Raw genomic sequence first — 16,364 nt, 5'->3', positions numbered from 1 at the left:
TGGTGGTGATCCGCCCGAGATCCTAATGACCCCCTAAGGGTCTCTTGAACATCTCTGTATATTTTCAAATATGTAATTTGGTTACTGGTTGAGGGGGTTGGAAATGTACAAAAGCAGCAAGCACAATCTCTGTCAAAGGCAAAAGAAAAAAAACAAGCAAACCTGAAAATAACCTGTGCTCAACCCTCTGGTAGCTTGGCACAAAAGGAGTCAGGCTTAACTTAAGAGACAATTTGTAAAGTATTCATACAGTAGTTAATGGGATTGACCGAATAACCCTATGCAAAACTGGTCAACTATTTCTCATAGGAAAAGTTATACTGCCAAACATGTGCATCTCTATTGGAAACAACGTGGATTCTGTAACTTGAGAAGTTAATGTCTTTCTCCCCTAGTGATTTCCTTGGTGTTATTAGTTATAGCATGCATGTTATCACCTCTATTTTTTCACTTGCGGTGTGTTCCAGTGAGTCTACAGCATGGCACCTGCATGCATTGCAGTTATAAAGATATTCCCTATGGCCTGATTCAAAATGATCCATCAATAATTGTTTTTTTTAAAACCTTCTACATTATATGATGCACAGGTTAACATATGGGTCATAAGGGTGAGGACACCACCTGTTTCACAACTTTAATGTGTATATGTATACATATGTACTTATGAGTCACTCAAATCCTCTAGCACTGTCCTGAGGCGGTCTAGATTAAAGGTCCGAAAGCATCAACTAGTTCTTTTGTATGTAGTCCCTCAAACTATGAAAATACGGTACATTTAGGGATGGTTTAAGGAGCACCGTAAGGCCATACAAAGGCCACAAAGTTTTTAGCGGGCTGGTTATGGACATTGTTGGAACTACCATAGGAGTGAACTTTTTTTATAACTGATTTTGCGATATTCAAGTAAATGATTTCACAAGGATCATAAGAATCAATTATTTATGAACTTTGATCATTTTAATGTTTCATCTATTTGTGTTCTAATATGTTGTATAACTTCTAGTATTCAAATGATGTATCTCCTAAGTGTAGCAGTTCTATAATAAAGTAAGCAAACTCAAGTTGCATAACTCAAATGATGTATGTTCTATCTCCAATAGTGAACTATGTCTCTGTTGTAGAGCTAAGAATTATGAGATTAATCCCTAAAGAGAACCCAAGTTGTCCTGTGAAATAAAGTACTTATGCAGCATTTCAAACAGTAATAAAGTGAAAACCCAGCACAAGAAAAACCCCACACCAATTTAGATAAATAGAGTAACACAATTTAAATGATTGGTGGCCAAAACACTAAACATTCAAACAGTAGAATCTAAGATGTGGAACTTTAAAGATTTAATTGGAAATAGCCCCTAGAAGCACAAAGAGCCAACAGTGGTGATCTGGTTGCTCTGGCCTGGGAAATAGTCACAAGTTCAGACCGACAGCGGATGAGGCTGTGTGATTGTCAAGAATGCTTTTGATGAGGGGTATGTGATGCGAAGGCCTGCTTCGAGAATGCAATGCGCAGTGGTGAGTCCAAGAAAGCTGTGGGCAGTGATGCGGTGCCCTGCATTGGGTATGCATTGCACACCAGCTGTTTCCATGCAACCGCATGGAGATTCATCGCGTTGCATCAGGTCTGCTGACAGGACCACAGCTGGGATGGAAAAGAACCTTCAGTCCGACTTCCAAGGGTGCAGGATTGGGGTGGCACAACTTGAGTGGTAGGAATCAAAACAGACAGAACCCAGGTGATGGGTTCAAGTTAGGGGAATCCTTTTCTTTCCCCAGGGCTCTGATCAGGAGGCCAACTAAGTAGCCCTTGGAGTCACGTTGGTGGTCCTTGGTACAAGATGCAAGTCCAGCCCTCAATCAGGCATGAGGGCAGCAGGGCAACAGAGTTGTGGTCCTTGCAGAGCAGCACTGCAGTCCTTAAAATCTTCTACCGGTCGAGAGGTGTAGTAAAGAGTTGAGTCTGAGGGCCCAATATTCATACCTGATGTACACATTGAAGTAGGAGAAGGTTCTGAAGGTTTGCAACCCCAGAAGTAAATGGAATTTCCTGCCTCCCTACCATGGACCCAGCTTGTCTGAGGTAAAAAAAATACTATTGTTAAACCCTTTGTGAATATGCTCAGGCAGAACCCTTTGCAATGTGCAAGTGTAGTAGGAGACAGTGACCCCTCACTTCATCAAGTCAGAGATGGTCTATCCTGCCAACACCCTTTCCTCCTTGTCTCACTGTCTGTTAGCAATACAGAACGACCAACTGCCAGCTACACTTAGCCATGTGACCCAGGATAGCGGCTGCAGGCATCAAATGGTTAGGACAAGAAAATGTCAACTTTCTAAAAGTTGCAAAAACTAGAGGGAATACGCCCATAGGACCGTGGCCAGGCTGGGTTGTAATAAATTGAAAACACCGAAAGGGTACCTGGCTACATTTTGTCTTGTGCTCCTATTACTTTTGAGCAACAAACAGACTGCTATCTTCTCTGTTTGAATGGAATTTTTATTAAACCATTCATTTTTTAGATTTTCATTGTTTTGTTTATCCAAAAAGTTCAAATGCATGGAAAATAGGGAGACACTCTGTTTTGGCACTTTGTGACACAGAGAAATTGGAATAATTATTTTGTAATATGCGAGGGATTTGTTATAAATATTATTCCCCACATGTATATCTAAAGTATTTCCCTGTGTTAGGTACAAGTTTGGTCTAAAAAACAAGATAGTGACTATATTGTTTTTGTCGTTTTTGCATTAAGATCCAAATGTTAAATGTTGTTTTGTGTATATTCATTGTACTTAGTAATTTTGTGCATTTATGATCGTTGTCCATTGTGAATTGTTTAAAGTATTCTGTTATGTCATTTAAAAAACGAGTATCCCCTATTTTTCATGTATTTGAACTTTTAAGATAAACAAACAGTGAAAATCGAAAAAAGGAATGGTTTAATAAAAATTCCATTCAAACAGAAAAGGTAGCAGTCTGTTTGTTGCTCTAAAGTAATTGGAGCATAAGACAAAACAGAGCCAGGCCCCCATTTTCGGGGGGTTCAACTTTCTAAAAAGTGGCATTTTCAGAATTGTGACTTAAATTACAACTTTGCTATTAAAGAGGGTATTAAATTACAATACTTTAGATGCCATACTCGACATTCCTACTCACCTCCAATTGAATGTTATCACTTATGTAATAGGTTACCCCAATGCTGTCCTATGAGAGAAGTAGGCCTTGCAGTAGTGAAAAACAAATGTAAGAGTTTTTCACTCCCAGGACATGTAAAACTTACAAGTACGTGTCCAACTTTGGGAATACACTGCACTCAGCTCTTTGTGCTATTAGGGTGTATTCTAGGAGTGACACATGTATTAAAAAAGAATGTTTGGGCCTGGAAAATGGGTTACTTTCCCCGGTCGAACTGCCAGTGTAAAACTTGACACAGAATGCAATTACAGGAGTGAAATATCTTTTAAAGGCTACTTAAGTGGTTGAGACAATCAGTGCTGCAGACCTACTAGTATAATTTTAATTTACAAGCCCTGGGTACATGTAGTACAACTGTACTAGGACTTACAAGCAAAATAAATGTGCCAATCGGCTGTAAGTCAATTTTACAGCACAGGCACTTTAGCTCTGGTTGGCAAGTGGTAAAGTGTGCAGAGAACTAACAGCCAACAAAAATGGGTTCAGAAAACAGGAGGCTGAAGGCAAAAGGTTTGGAGATGACCATGCAGAAAGGGACAACTCCAACATATGGGTAACGAATTTCAACATTGTTACGAACTAAGAGCCCAAAATATGTCTTTCCCGGGCCTTAACAAGGCTCAAGACAACAGTGTGGATAGTTTAAATAGGAGGTGACACAATATATCAAACATTATTGTTGGGTTTTGGTTTTAAACATATTAAATAGGGAGTCTTTTTTTTTTTTAAATCCTTATATATTTCCTTCTCTGATGGCTGGCTTCATAAGTTCAAAAATTGCATTTTCTATGAAGTCTGGTGACAACCTTAACTACAGAAGGACGTTTATATCTTCCTAATATGTATATTTTTAGCCACAGGAGGAATGGCATACAGTTGAAACTGTCTCCAAATGGCCATACATGGCAAATGATGTAAATTGACAATAACAAACAAATAGGTTCGGTGATAGGTATCTGCTGTGCGAACTACTATAGTTCATGCAAAATGAAAATAGGAGGGTAGGGGAATAATGGGCTGTGCCCAAGAAGGACGGGATTAACAAATGTATACCCTTATATCTTATTTTTTGAGAGGTATAGTTTATAGTACAACATAATAGTTCAGAAATATTAATGAAAACCTAAATCAAACTTATGTTGGAAACATTTGTTTCTGGCTTTCAGGTCTATGAAAACAAGAGTAAAAGGTGCACAGAAACTCTAGAGTTGTTTTATTTTTTTTTAAACGTTGTGTATCTGATTTTGAACCTATTTATTAAAACAACTATTTGATTCAGGCTTCAGCTAAATACTTATTCAGGTGTTTGGTAGAAATCTAAGTATACTATTTGGTAAATCCCTGTACATTAAAAATGAATACATAATGATTTTAGAGCAGTTCATGTTTGATAAGCTCACCATAACATTATGAATACTTTGCTGCTCCTTCAAATACCAGTGAGAACAGTGGTTCTTAAAGTTGGGACGTCTGTGAACCCTCACCGATTCACTATTGAAAACTAAGCAATTTCTACAATTTGAGTCTCAAAATAATACACAAAATACAGAAACTGGCATTCTACAAACAAATATACAAATAATGAAGTATTTATTTCTTTCACAAACAAAAAATAAGCGAAAATCAAAGTTATATTTTCCACTTAATATGAATTTTCAAAATGTTGGTTTATTTCTAAAAAAATTAAATGATATGCTAGACTATAGCCTATCACTTTGTACTTTTTGCTCCTAGTTTAGCCTCTCTTTTTATCCGTGCATACCAATGCTTCTTCAATTGAGGCAACCCGTTGTCCAATCTAGAACCAGTGTGCTGTACTTGCACTGCTCCCCCCGAATCAAGATATGGATACCAACTGACTGATTGGCATATGGCCATGTCTGAACTGGGGTGGCGGAGTGAGCTAAAGAATGATGATGGATTAAACCCAGATCAAATGACTGGGGGTGAGTGTTTGTAATGTTCAACACTCCGTCCATCATCCCCTTTGGTATTGCTATGGATACCAACTTAGGCCCAGATTTACTAACATATGACACAGCGTGACGCAGCAGGACAACTTGCTGTGCTGCGTCAAATTAAGAGAGCAGTAATGAGCCACATCTACTAAGATGCAGTGCTTTCTTGCAGTCTCTAAGCATTGGCCCACACAGTGTAGCACCAGCATAGGGACGCTTGCGCCTTGGTGTAAGAATGCCTTCATTACAAGCAGGCTTGTTTTTGTAGAAGAAGGGACACCATTCTGCACAAAAACAATCCTCAGAGGTATTTTCCTCTTTCTACATGGGCACCAGAGTGCAGCACACATAGACATTGGAAATAATGAGGAGAAATATAGCTATTTCTTTTAGTTAGGCCTCTGTTGAAAAGGCCTAGAATTTTGATGCATTTTCAGGTTTACTAGTCTTAGTAAATCTAAGAATACGCCAAAATCCATGGGAAGAGGTATGAGAACACCCACACTACACCGGTGAAACAACTTCTCAAATCAGAGTAACCAAAGGGAGCCACTTTTGCTGCTTTGCGGTACTCCACATTTACGAAGCCATGCAGAGCCAGGCAAGGTCATTCTGCATGGCTTAGTAAATCTGACATAAGCCGTTGCGTTGCCCTATACCACATTGCAGTATGCAATTGCAATGCAAGGACTTGGTAAATCTATCTCTTAATTTGAACTTAAACTTCCAAACTTAATCTCTTTTACATGGTATTTTAAAACCTTCAATTTTCCTTCTTATGTATATATTTTTTATTTATTTAGTACTATTATTTAATTTTCTAAACAGTTGTGAATCCCCTGAGTAGGTGTAATTGACACCCCCAGGCCGTCCGACAACTGGTTATGAATCACTGAATTAGAACATTGTGGAAGCTGTGAGTTGTTCATCTGTACTCTTTCTGACTTTTTCTTAAGCTATACTTCTGACTGAATCTCATTGTATTAGTAGAATTGAGCAAACTATCCTCCAACTGAAAAAGTGAATTCTGCAGACGTGCACTGCTCACTCAACTTTGCCTGAAGTTGCACTTACCATTGGAACCAGCTAAACACAGGCCAATGAGTACAATCCACATGGTGCCGGTAGTTTTCAGCTGCTTGAAAAAAAATACTATTAATAATAATAATAATAATAATAATAATAATAATCATAATAACAATATACACATAAGCATGCTTTCCTAGAGAAATAGGAGTGTGTCTGACAACATATTGAATAAATGCAGCTGGTGCAGGGCAAAGACGAACCTCAGGGGGTGTGTAACCCTCGGCTGTGCCCCTGTGGTGAGCTACTCACACATGGAAATAGAACACTTGTGACCTCTGAATTTTCTATGTACAGCTGTCACAGATATAGACCCAACATTAGAGACGATGTAAGTCTTAGGTGTGTAGCTATAAATAGTTCAATCGGTGCTGTGGCACAGAGAGTGTGAGGGGTACACTGTACCCCTTTTATAGGGGTTTTCTACTACCTCTCCAGGGGTTGAGGGATTTCCCTTGCTTGTATTAGCACCCCTGGCACCCTCGCTGCACCAATAGTATGTCCTATTTGCAAAGCATACCCTCTAGCTCAATGGATTGTGCACGCGTGTGTAAAATGATATATCTGCCTTAAAGAATCTATTAACACACAGGCTTCCCCATTGACTAACTTATCATTGCTATACATTTGTGTTCCTCCACTTCTCATGATCACATGATAGGTAAACTCTAATTTCTACCATGTCATTTACCCACTCACTCGACCCTTACCCCTTTCAGCCTCTTACACTTACACTAAAAACTGCATTCTCTCCCTGCAACGCCTGGGCTCGATTTTACCGCCTGCCCGCCTCGTTCCGACTCGGCAATCAGTGCCGTTGTGCGGAGGGCGGACAGGCAAGAGCCAGGCAGGCAGCACTTCCGGTTCTGCCGGAGCTGAGGTTAGCGCTCTAGTGGGTACCTCACTCCGGGCTATTTAGCCACGCCCTTCCTCCAAGCGCGCAGCAGTTGCGCGCAGGGGGCGCCTTCGAGCGGGCCTAAGAAGCGCCGAAGAAAAGCCTGTCTGCGCCCGTCCGCGACAGGACGGGGCGAGGGGCGATGGACTCTGACTCTGCCCAACGAGCTTCTACCGGTAAGGGCACACAGATAATTTCTTATTCTGCCCAAACGCTACTGTCCCTCAGACCATCTTTGTCATGTAGCACTAAAATTCCATGGCACCGTGTAGAGGGAGGCTTCTCTTGTCTGCAATGTCGGCGTCTCTCTGGAAACAGCATACCTCCTTCTGACCCTAACATTCCCACACTAGGCCTTAGGAGTTTCTTTCTAAATGTGCGATCATTACCCAAACACCAACACCAGGTTTGGGATTTAATTCATTCTACGCAGCCAGATATCTGCTTTATTGTTGAAACATGGCTAAAATCTCACACAGTCACTGCCATAGCCATGGGGATCCCTTCTGGGTACAAAATCAAACATTTAGATCGAGAAATAAAAACTGGAGGTGGTCTTGCAATTATACATAAAGACTGCATAAAAGTCAACATTATTGAACAACATGTGCACCCACAGCTAGAAATAATGATTTTTAAATTCACTCTTACTAATCATATCACCTGGAAAGGTGCTTTGGTCTATAGACCCCCAGGACCTAACCCGAAATTTGCACTTACCCTCCAGGAAATTTTAGCCCCTCATATTAAATCCAAAGAAGATTTTCTTCTTTTGGGAGATTTTAACACACATGTAGATCAACCAACACTCTCCGAATCAACTGCCTTGATTACAGACCTTTCTAACCTAGGTCTTGAATTACAAAATCAAGGACCAACCCACAAAGGAGGACGTATGTTAGATCTACTTTTTTGTAACAGTGCCAAAGCAATCTGTTCCCCGGTAAAAGAAATATCATGGACAGATCATTCCATGCTTGAATTTTTATTAGTAACTCCTCTAAGAATTGTAAAGAGTGCTTCTCTTCCCCCTACCTGGCGACGACAATGGCACAAAGTCACTGCCAACAAAATCCAGGAATCCTGGACAAATCCGGAAATTTTAGCAACAGACACAGCTGATACGGCCTTAGCTAAGCTCAATGTCTCTATTAAGCAAGCTATTGACATTGCAGCTCCTTTAAAAAAGCATAAACAGTATCGGGTGTCCAAACAGGATAGCTGGTATACCTATGAATTGAGAGTAGAAAAGCAAAACTGCAGGCGAGCTGAGAAGGCTTGGAGAAAAAGGAAGACCGAGAATAGCAGAGCAGTTTTCTTAGATGCTGAATCAAAGTATTATAAGAACATAAAGCTAGCCAGGAAACAACATCTAACGCAACAGATAGCACAAGCAGGCAATTGCTCTAAGGAGCTTTTTAATATCCTGCAGAATTTTATTAAACCGACTGCTTGTGAGAGCTCAGAGGACTTCTCACAAGACCTATGTGATGAAGTTTCGACATATTTTGAGGATAAAATAAATAATATCTATGAAAAAATAGTAGCAGCTAACAGCGCTATAAATAACACCAACAATTGCCATCCTCAGACTCCGGCAATAAGCAATAAACCCTCTTTAACATCTTTTCCTCCGATTACCAACATAGAGCTCCTCTCCCTCTGCAGCCATATTAAATCAGGGTCGCCAAGTGACCTTATTCCCGCCAAGATGGTTGGCCCCATGATCTCTATCCTGGGACCCCCCATATTGGATGTGATTAATATCTCCCTAACAAAAGGTCAGGTCCCAGCAGACTGGAAAAGGGCGGTGGTGAACCCGATCAGAAAAAAAGCATCTTCCCCATGGACAGACCTCTCCAACTTACGACCTATCTCCCTCCTACCCTACCTGGGCAAGGTTACGGAGAGGCACGTGAACACCTATCTTTCTCAACACCTTGAAGCGACGGAAGGCCTGGACTATTCACAATCTGGTTTCAGGCCAAACCACAGCACAGAATCAGCCCTTCAGACAGTGACCAATAACATCAAAATGGCATTGGATGATGGCAGCTCAATGATTCTGGTGCTGTTGGACCTTTCCGCCGCTTTTGATACGGTGTCTCACACGGTGCTTCTCAACCGCCTAGGTGAGGTGGGTGTGGAGGGAGGGGCTCTGGCATGGATGAAGAGCTTCTTGACTGGTCGTTTCCAAGAAGTTAGGCTGGGCTCCCATAAATCCATTCTAAGGGAACTCAATAAGGGAGTGCCACAAGGCTCGTGCCTAAGTCCTACACTCTTCAACGTGTATGTGGCCCCCTTAGCCAACTTGGCAAGATCTTTCGGGTTCACCCCGGTGTCGTATGCCGACGACACCCAACTCCTTTTTCCTTTCAAAATCCTTACACCTGCAATAAAAAGATCTTTTGCAGATGGCATGAGAGCCATTGCAGAATGGATGTCAACAAACTGTCTGCAGTGTAATGTGGGGAAGACGGAGGTCATGTGTTTTGGACAAGCGGCAACACACTGGGCATCCGACTGATGGCCCTTAGAGCTTGGCCCTGTTCCTATCCCCAAGAGTACAGTCAGGAACTTGGGAGTGCTTTTTGATCAGCAACTTACCTTCAAGGGACATGTAAATCAAGTTGCTGGCACCTGCTTTCGGGCTATTGGAATGTTAAGACGAGTCTTCCCCTACATACCGGACCATCACAGAAAAACGCTTGTGCAGGCTCTGGTCATCAGCAGGGTGGATTACTGCAACGGTTTGCTCCTCGGAGCTAACGAGGAACAACTTAGTAAATTGCAGGTAATCCAAAATACTGCAGCAAGGATTGTCCTGAATGCTCCATCAAGGACTCCCTCCTGTCCCCTGCTGATGAGACTCCACTGGCTCCCAGTGAGGAAGCGAGTCCAGTTTAAAACTCTATGTACAATCTACAAGAGTATGATAGGGGAGGGCCCAAAATATATGACTGAAATCTTCCAGCCTTACATTCCCGGGCGCCCTCTGCGCTCCAGCCATCAGCAGCTTCTGCAAACACCCAGAGTAAAAAAGGCCAGACAAGGCGGCCGTGCATTAGCCTGTGCCGGACCAGCACTCTGGAACTCTCTGCCCCCAGAACTAAGATCTCTCTCCAGCCATCTGACCTTTCGGAAAATTTTAAAAACTTACCTGTATCCTGGTAAATAATGCTTTTCTAGCTTACATCCCCACTCCCTCTGGGCACACATTCAGAATTAGTACACTCTAGTGTTGCAGCAATAGCGCGGAGATACCCCTTCGGGGGTCTAGTCTGGCGCTTTATAAGAATATAAAATAAATAAATAAATAAAAATTACAGAACTATTCCATGAGAGTGCATTATTGAACCAACATACTTGTATAATGTTACTCGTAACTTCTTTTTCCTCTCTGTGGGTGGCTGCTTGGATGTAGAGTGTTATGTATTCTGCTGATTTACGTAGACTGGCACCATGTTCTTCCTTTATAAACTGGTTGAGGGGGTTGGAAATGTACAAAAGCAGCAAGCACAATCTCTGTCAAAGGCAAAAGAAAAAAAACAAGCAAACCTGAAAATAACCTGTGCTCAACCCTCTGGTAGCTTGGCACAAAAGGAGTCAGGCTTAACTTAAGAGACAATTTGTAAAGTATTCATACAGTAGTTAATGGGATTGACCGAATAACCCTATGCAAAACTGGTCAACTATTTCTCATAGGAAAAGTTATACTGCCAAACATGTGCATCTCTATTGGAAACAACGTGGATTTTGTAACTTGAGAAGTTAATGTCTTTCTCCCCTAGTGATTTCCTTGGTGTTATTAGTTATAGCATGCATGTTATCACCTCTATTTTTTCACTTGCGGTGTGTTCCAGTGAGTCTACAGCATGGCACCTGCATGCATTGCAGTTATAAAGATATTCCCTATGGCCTGATTCAAAATGATCCATCAATAATTGTTTTTTTTAAAACCTTCTACATTATATGATGCACAGGTTAACATATGGGTCATAAGGGTGAGGACACCACCTGTTTCACAACTTTAATGTGTATATGTATACATATGTACTTATAGTATAATTGAACTAGAGATATATTTGTTTGTTTGAAGGTGGATTTTATGAGTCACTCAAATCCTCTAGCACTGTCCTGAGGCGGTCTAGATTAAAGGTCCGAAAGCATCAACTAGTTCTTTTGTATGTAGTCCCTCAAACTATGAAAATACGGTACATTTAGGGATGGTTTAAGGAGCACCGTAAGGCCATACAAAGGCCACAAAGTTTTTAGCGGGCTGGTTATGGACATTGTTGGAACTACCATAGGAGTGAACTTTTTTTATAACTGATTTTGCGATATTCAAGTAAATGATTTCACAAGGATCATAAGAATCAATTATTTATGAACTTTGATCATTTTAATGTTTCATCTATTTGTGTTCTAATATGTTGTATAACTTCTAGTATTCAAATGATGTATCTCCTAAGTGTAGCAGTTCTATAATAAAGTAAGCAAACTCAAGTTGCATAACTCAAATGATGTATGTTCTATCTCCAATAGTGAACTGTGTCTCTGTTGTAGAGCTAAGAATTATAAGATTAATCCCTAAAGAGAACCCAAGTTGTCCTGTGAAATAAAGTACTTATGCAGCATTTCAAACAGTAATAAAGTGAAAACCCAGCACAAGAAAAACCCCACACCAATTTAGATAAATAGAGTAACACAATTTAAATGATTGGTGGCCAAAACACTAAACATTCAAACAGTAGAATCTAAGATGTGGAACTTTAAAGATTTAATTGGAAATAGCCCCTAGAAGCACAAAGAGCCAACAGTGGTGATCTGGTTGCTCTGGCCTGGGAAATAGTCACAAGTTCAGACCGACAGCGGATGAGGCTGTGTGATTGTCAAGAATGCTTTTGATGAGGGGTATGTGATGCGAAGGCCTGCTTCGAGAATGCAATGCGCAGTGGTGAGTCCAAGAAAGCTGTGGGCAGTGATGCGGTGCCCTGCATTGGGTATGCATTGCACACCAGCTGTTTCCATGCAACCGCATGGAGATTCATCGCGTTGCATCAGGTCTGCTGACAGGACCACAGCTGGGATGGAAAAGAACCTTCAGTCCGACTTCCAAGGGTGCAGGATTGGGGTGGCACAACTTGAGTGGTAGGAATCAAAACAGACAGAACCCAGGTGATGGGTTCAAGATAGGGGAATCCTTTTCTTTCCCCAAGGCTCTGATCAGGAGTCCAACTAAGTAGCCCTTGGAGTCACGTTGGTGGTCCTTGGTACAAGATGCAAGTACAGCCCTCAATCAGGCATGAGGGCAGCAGGGCAACAGAGTTGTGGTCCTTGCAGAGCAGCACTGCAGTCCTTAAAATCTTCTACCGGTCGAGAGGTGTAGTAAAGAGTTGAGTCTGAGGGCCCAATATTCATACCTGATGTACACATTGAAGTAGGAGAAGGTTCTGAAGGTTTGCAACCCCAGAAGTAAATGGAATTTCCTGCCTCCCTACCATGGACCCAGCTTGTCTGAGGTAAAAAAAATACTATTGTTAAACCCTTTGTGAATATGCTCAGGCAGAACCCTTTGCAATGTGCAAGTGTAGTAGGAGACAGTGACCCCTCACTTCATCAAGTCAGAGATGGTCTATCCTGCCAACACCCTTTCCTCCTTGTCTCACTGTCTGTTAGCAATACAGAACGACCAACTGCCAGCTACACTTAGCCATGTGACCCAGGATAGCGGCTGCAGGCATCAAATGGTTAGGACAAGAAAATGTCAACTTTCTAAAAGTTGCAAAAACTAGAGGGAATACGCCCATAGGACCGTGGCCAGGCTGGGTTGTAATAAATTGAATACACCGAAAGGGTACCTGGCTACATTTTGTCTTGTGCTCCTATTACTTTTGAGCAACAAACAGACTGCTATCTTCTCTGTTTGAATGGAATTTTTATTAAACCATTCATTTTTTAGATTTTCATTGTTTTGTTTATCCAAAAAGTTCAAATGCATGGAAAATAGGGAGACACTCTGTTTTGGCACTTTGTGACACAGAGAAATTGGAATAATTATTTTGTAATATGCGAGGGATTTGTTATAAATATTATTCCCCACATGTATATCTAAAGTATTTCCCTGTGTTAGGTACAAGTTTGGTCTAAAAAACAAGATAGTGACTATATTGTTTTTGTCGTTTTTGCATTAAGATCCAAATGTTAAATGTTGTTTTGTGTATATTCATTGTACTTAGTAATTTTGTGCATTTATGATCGTTGTCCATTGTGAATTGTTTAAAGTATTCTGTTATGTCATTTAAAAAACGAGTATCCCCTATTTTTCATGTATTTGAACTTTTAAGATAAACAAACAGTGAAAATCGAAAAAAGGAATGGTTTAATAAAAATTCCATTCAAACAGAAAAGGTAGCAGTCTGTTTGTTGCTCTAAAGTAATTGGAGCATAAGACAAAACAGAGCCAGGCCCCCATTTTCGGGGGGTTCAACTTTCTAAAAAGTGGCATTTTCAGAATTGTGACTTAAATTACAACTTTGCTATTAAAGAGGGTATTAAATTACAATACTTTAGATGCCATACTCGACATTCCTACTCACCTCCAATTGAATGTTATCACTTATGTAATAGGTTACCCCAATGCTGTCCTATGAGAGAAGTAGGCCTTGCAGTAGTGAAAAACAAATGTAAGAGTTTTTCACTCCCAGGACATGTAAAACTTACAAGTACGTGTCCAACTTTGGGAATACACTGCACTCAGCTCTTTGTGCTATTAGGGTGTATTCTAGGAGTGACACATGTATTAAAAAAGAATGTTTGGGCCTGGAAAATGGGTTACTTTCCCCGGTCGAACTGCCAGTGTAAAACTTGACACAGAATGCAATTACAGGAGTGAAATATCTTTTAAAGGCTACTTAAGTGGTTGAGACAATCAGTGCTGCAGACCCACTAGTATAATTTTAATTCACAAGCCCTGGGTACATGTAGTACAACTGTACTAGGACTTACAAGCAAAATAAATGTGCCAATCGGCTGTAAGTCAATTTTACAGCACAGGCACTTTAGCTCTGGTTGGCAAGTGGTAAAGTGTGCAGAGAACTAACAGCCAACAAAAATGGGTTCAGAAAACAGGAGGCTGAAGGCAAAAGGTTTGGAGATGACCATGCAGAAAGGGACAACTCCAACATATGGGTAACGAATTTCAACATTGTTACGAACTAAGAGCCCAAAATATGTCTTTCCCGGGCCTTAACAAGGCTCAAGACAACAGTGTGGATAGTTTAAATAGGAGGTGACACAATATATCAAACATTATTGTTGGGTTTTGGTTTTAAACATATTAAATAGGGAGTCTTTTTTTTTAAAATCCTTATATATTTCCTTCTCTGATGGCTGGCTTCATAAGTTCAAAAATTGCATTTTCTATGAAGTCTGGTGACAACCTTAACTACAGAAGGACGTTTATATCTTCCTAATATGTATATTTTTAGCCACAGGAGGAATGGCATACAGTTGAAACTGTCTCCAAATATCCATACATGGCAAATGATGTAAATTGACAATAACAAACAAATAGGTTCGGTGATAGGTATCTGCTGTGCGAACTACTATAGTTCATGCAAAATGAAAATAGGAGGGTAGGGGAATAATGGGCTGTGCCCAAGAAGGACGGGATTAACAAATGTATACCCTTATATCTTATTTTTTGAGAGGTATAGTTTATAGTACAACATAATAGTTCAGAAATATTAATGAAAACCTAAATCAAACTTATGTTGGAAACATTTGTTTCTGGCTTTCAGGTCTATGAAAACAAGAGTAAAAGGTGCACAGAAACTCTAGAGTTGTTTTATTTTTTTTAAACGTTGTGTATCTGATTTTGAACCTATTTATTAAAACAACTATTTGATTCAGGCTTCAGCTAAATACTTATTCAGGTGTTTGGTAGAAATCTAAGTATACTATTTGGTAAATCCCTGTACATTAAAAATGAATACATAATGATTTTAGAGCAGTTCATGTTTGATAAGCTCACCATAACATTATGAATACTTTGCTGCTCCTTCAAATACCAGTGAGAACAGTGGTTCTTAAAGTTGGGACGTCTGTGAACCCTCACCGATTCACTATTGAAAACGTAAGCAATTTCTACAATTTGAGTCTCAAAATAATACACAAAATACAGAAACTGGCATGCTACAAACAAATATACAAATAATGAAGTATTTATTTATTTCACAAACAAAAAATAAGCGAAAATCAAAGTTATATTTTCCACTTAATATGAATTTTCAAAATGTTGGTTTATTTCTAAAAAAATTAAATGATATGCTAGACTATAGCCTATCACTTTGTACTTTTTGCTCCTAGTTCAGCCTCTCTTTTTATCCGTGCATACCAATGCTTCTTCAATTGAGGCAACCCGTTGTCCAATCTAGAACCAGTGTGCTGTACTTGCACTGCTCCCCCCGAATCAAGATATGGATACCAACTGACTGATTGGCATATGGCCATGTCTGAACTGGGGTGGCGGAGTGAGCTAAAGAATGATGATGGATTAAACCCAGATCAAATGACTGGGGGTGAGTGTTTGTAATGTTCAACACTCCGTCCATCATCCCCTTTGGTATTGCTATGGATACCAACTTAGGCCCAGATTTACTAGCATATGACACAGCGTGACGCAGCAGGACAACTTGCTGTGCTGCGTCAAATTAAGAGAGCAGTAATGAGCCACATCTACTAAGATGCAGTGCTTTCTTGCAGTCTCTAAGCATTGGCCCACACAGTGTAGCACCAGCATAGGGACGCTTGCGCCTTGGTGTAAGAATGCCTTCATTACAAGCAGGCTTGTTTTTGTAGAAGAAGGGACACCATTCTGCACAAAAACAATCCTCAGAGGTATTTTCCTCTTTCTACATGGGCACCAGAGTGCAGCACACATAGACATTGGAAATAATGAGGAGAAATATAGCTATTTCTTTTAGTTAGGCCTCTGTTGAAAAGGCCTAGAATTTTGATGCATTTTCAGGTTTACTAGTCTTAGTAAATCTAAGAATACGCCAAAATCCATGGGAAGAGGTATGAGAACACCCACACTACACCGGTGAAACAACTTCTCAAATCAGAGTAACCAAAGGGAGCCACTTTTGCTGCTTTGCGGTACTCCACATTTACGAAGCCATGCAGAGCCAGGCAAGGTCATTCTGCATGGCTTAGTAAATCTGACATA

Source organism: Lissotriton helveticus, chromosome 8 (genome assembly GCF_964261635.1).
Source record: "Lissotriton helveticus chromosome 8, aLisHel1.1, whole genome shotgun sequence".
Lineage (NCBI taxonomy): Eukaryota > Metazoa > Chordata > Amphibia > Caudata > Salamandridae > Lissotriton > Lissotriton helveticus.
This window is presented reverse-complemented; position numbering follows the sequence as displayed.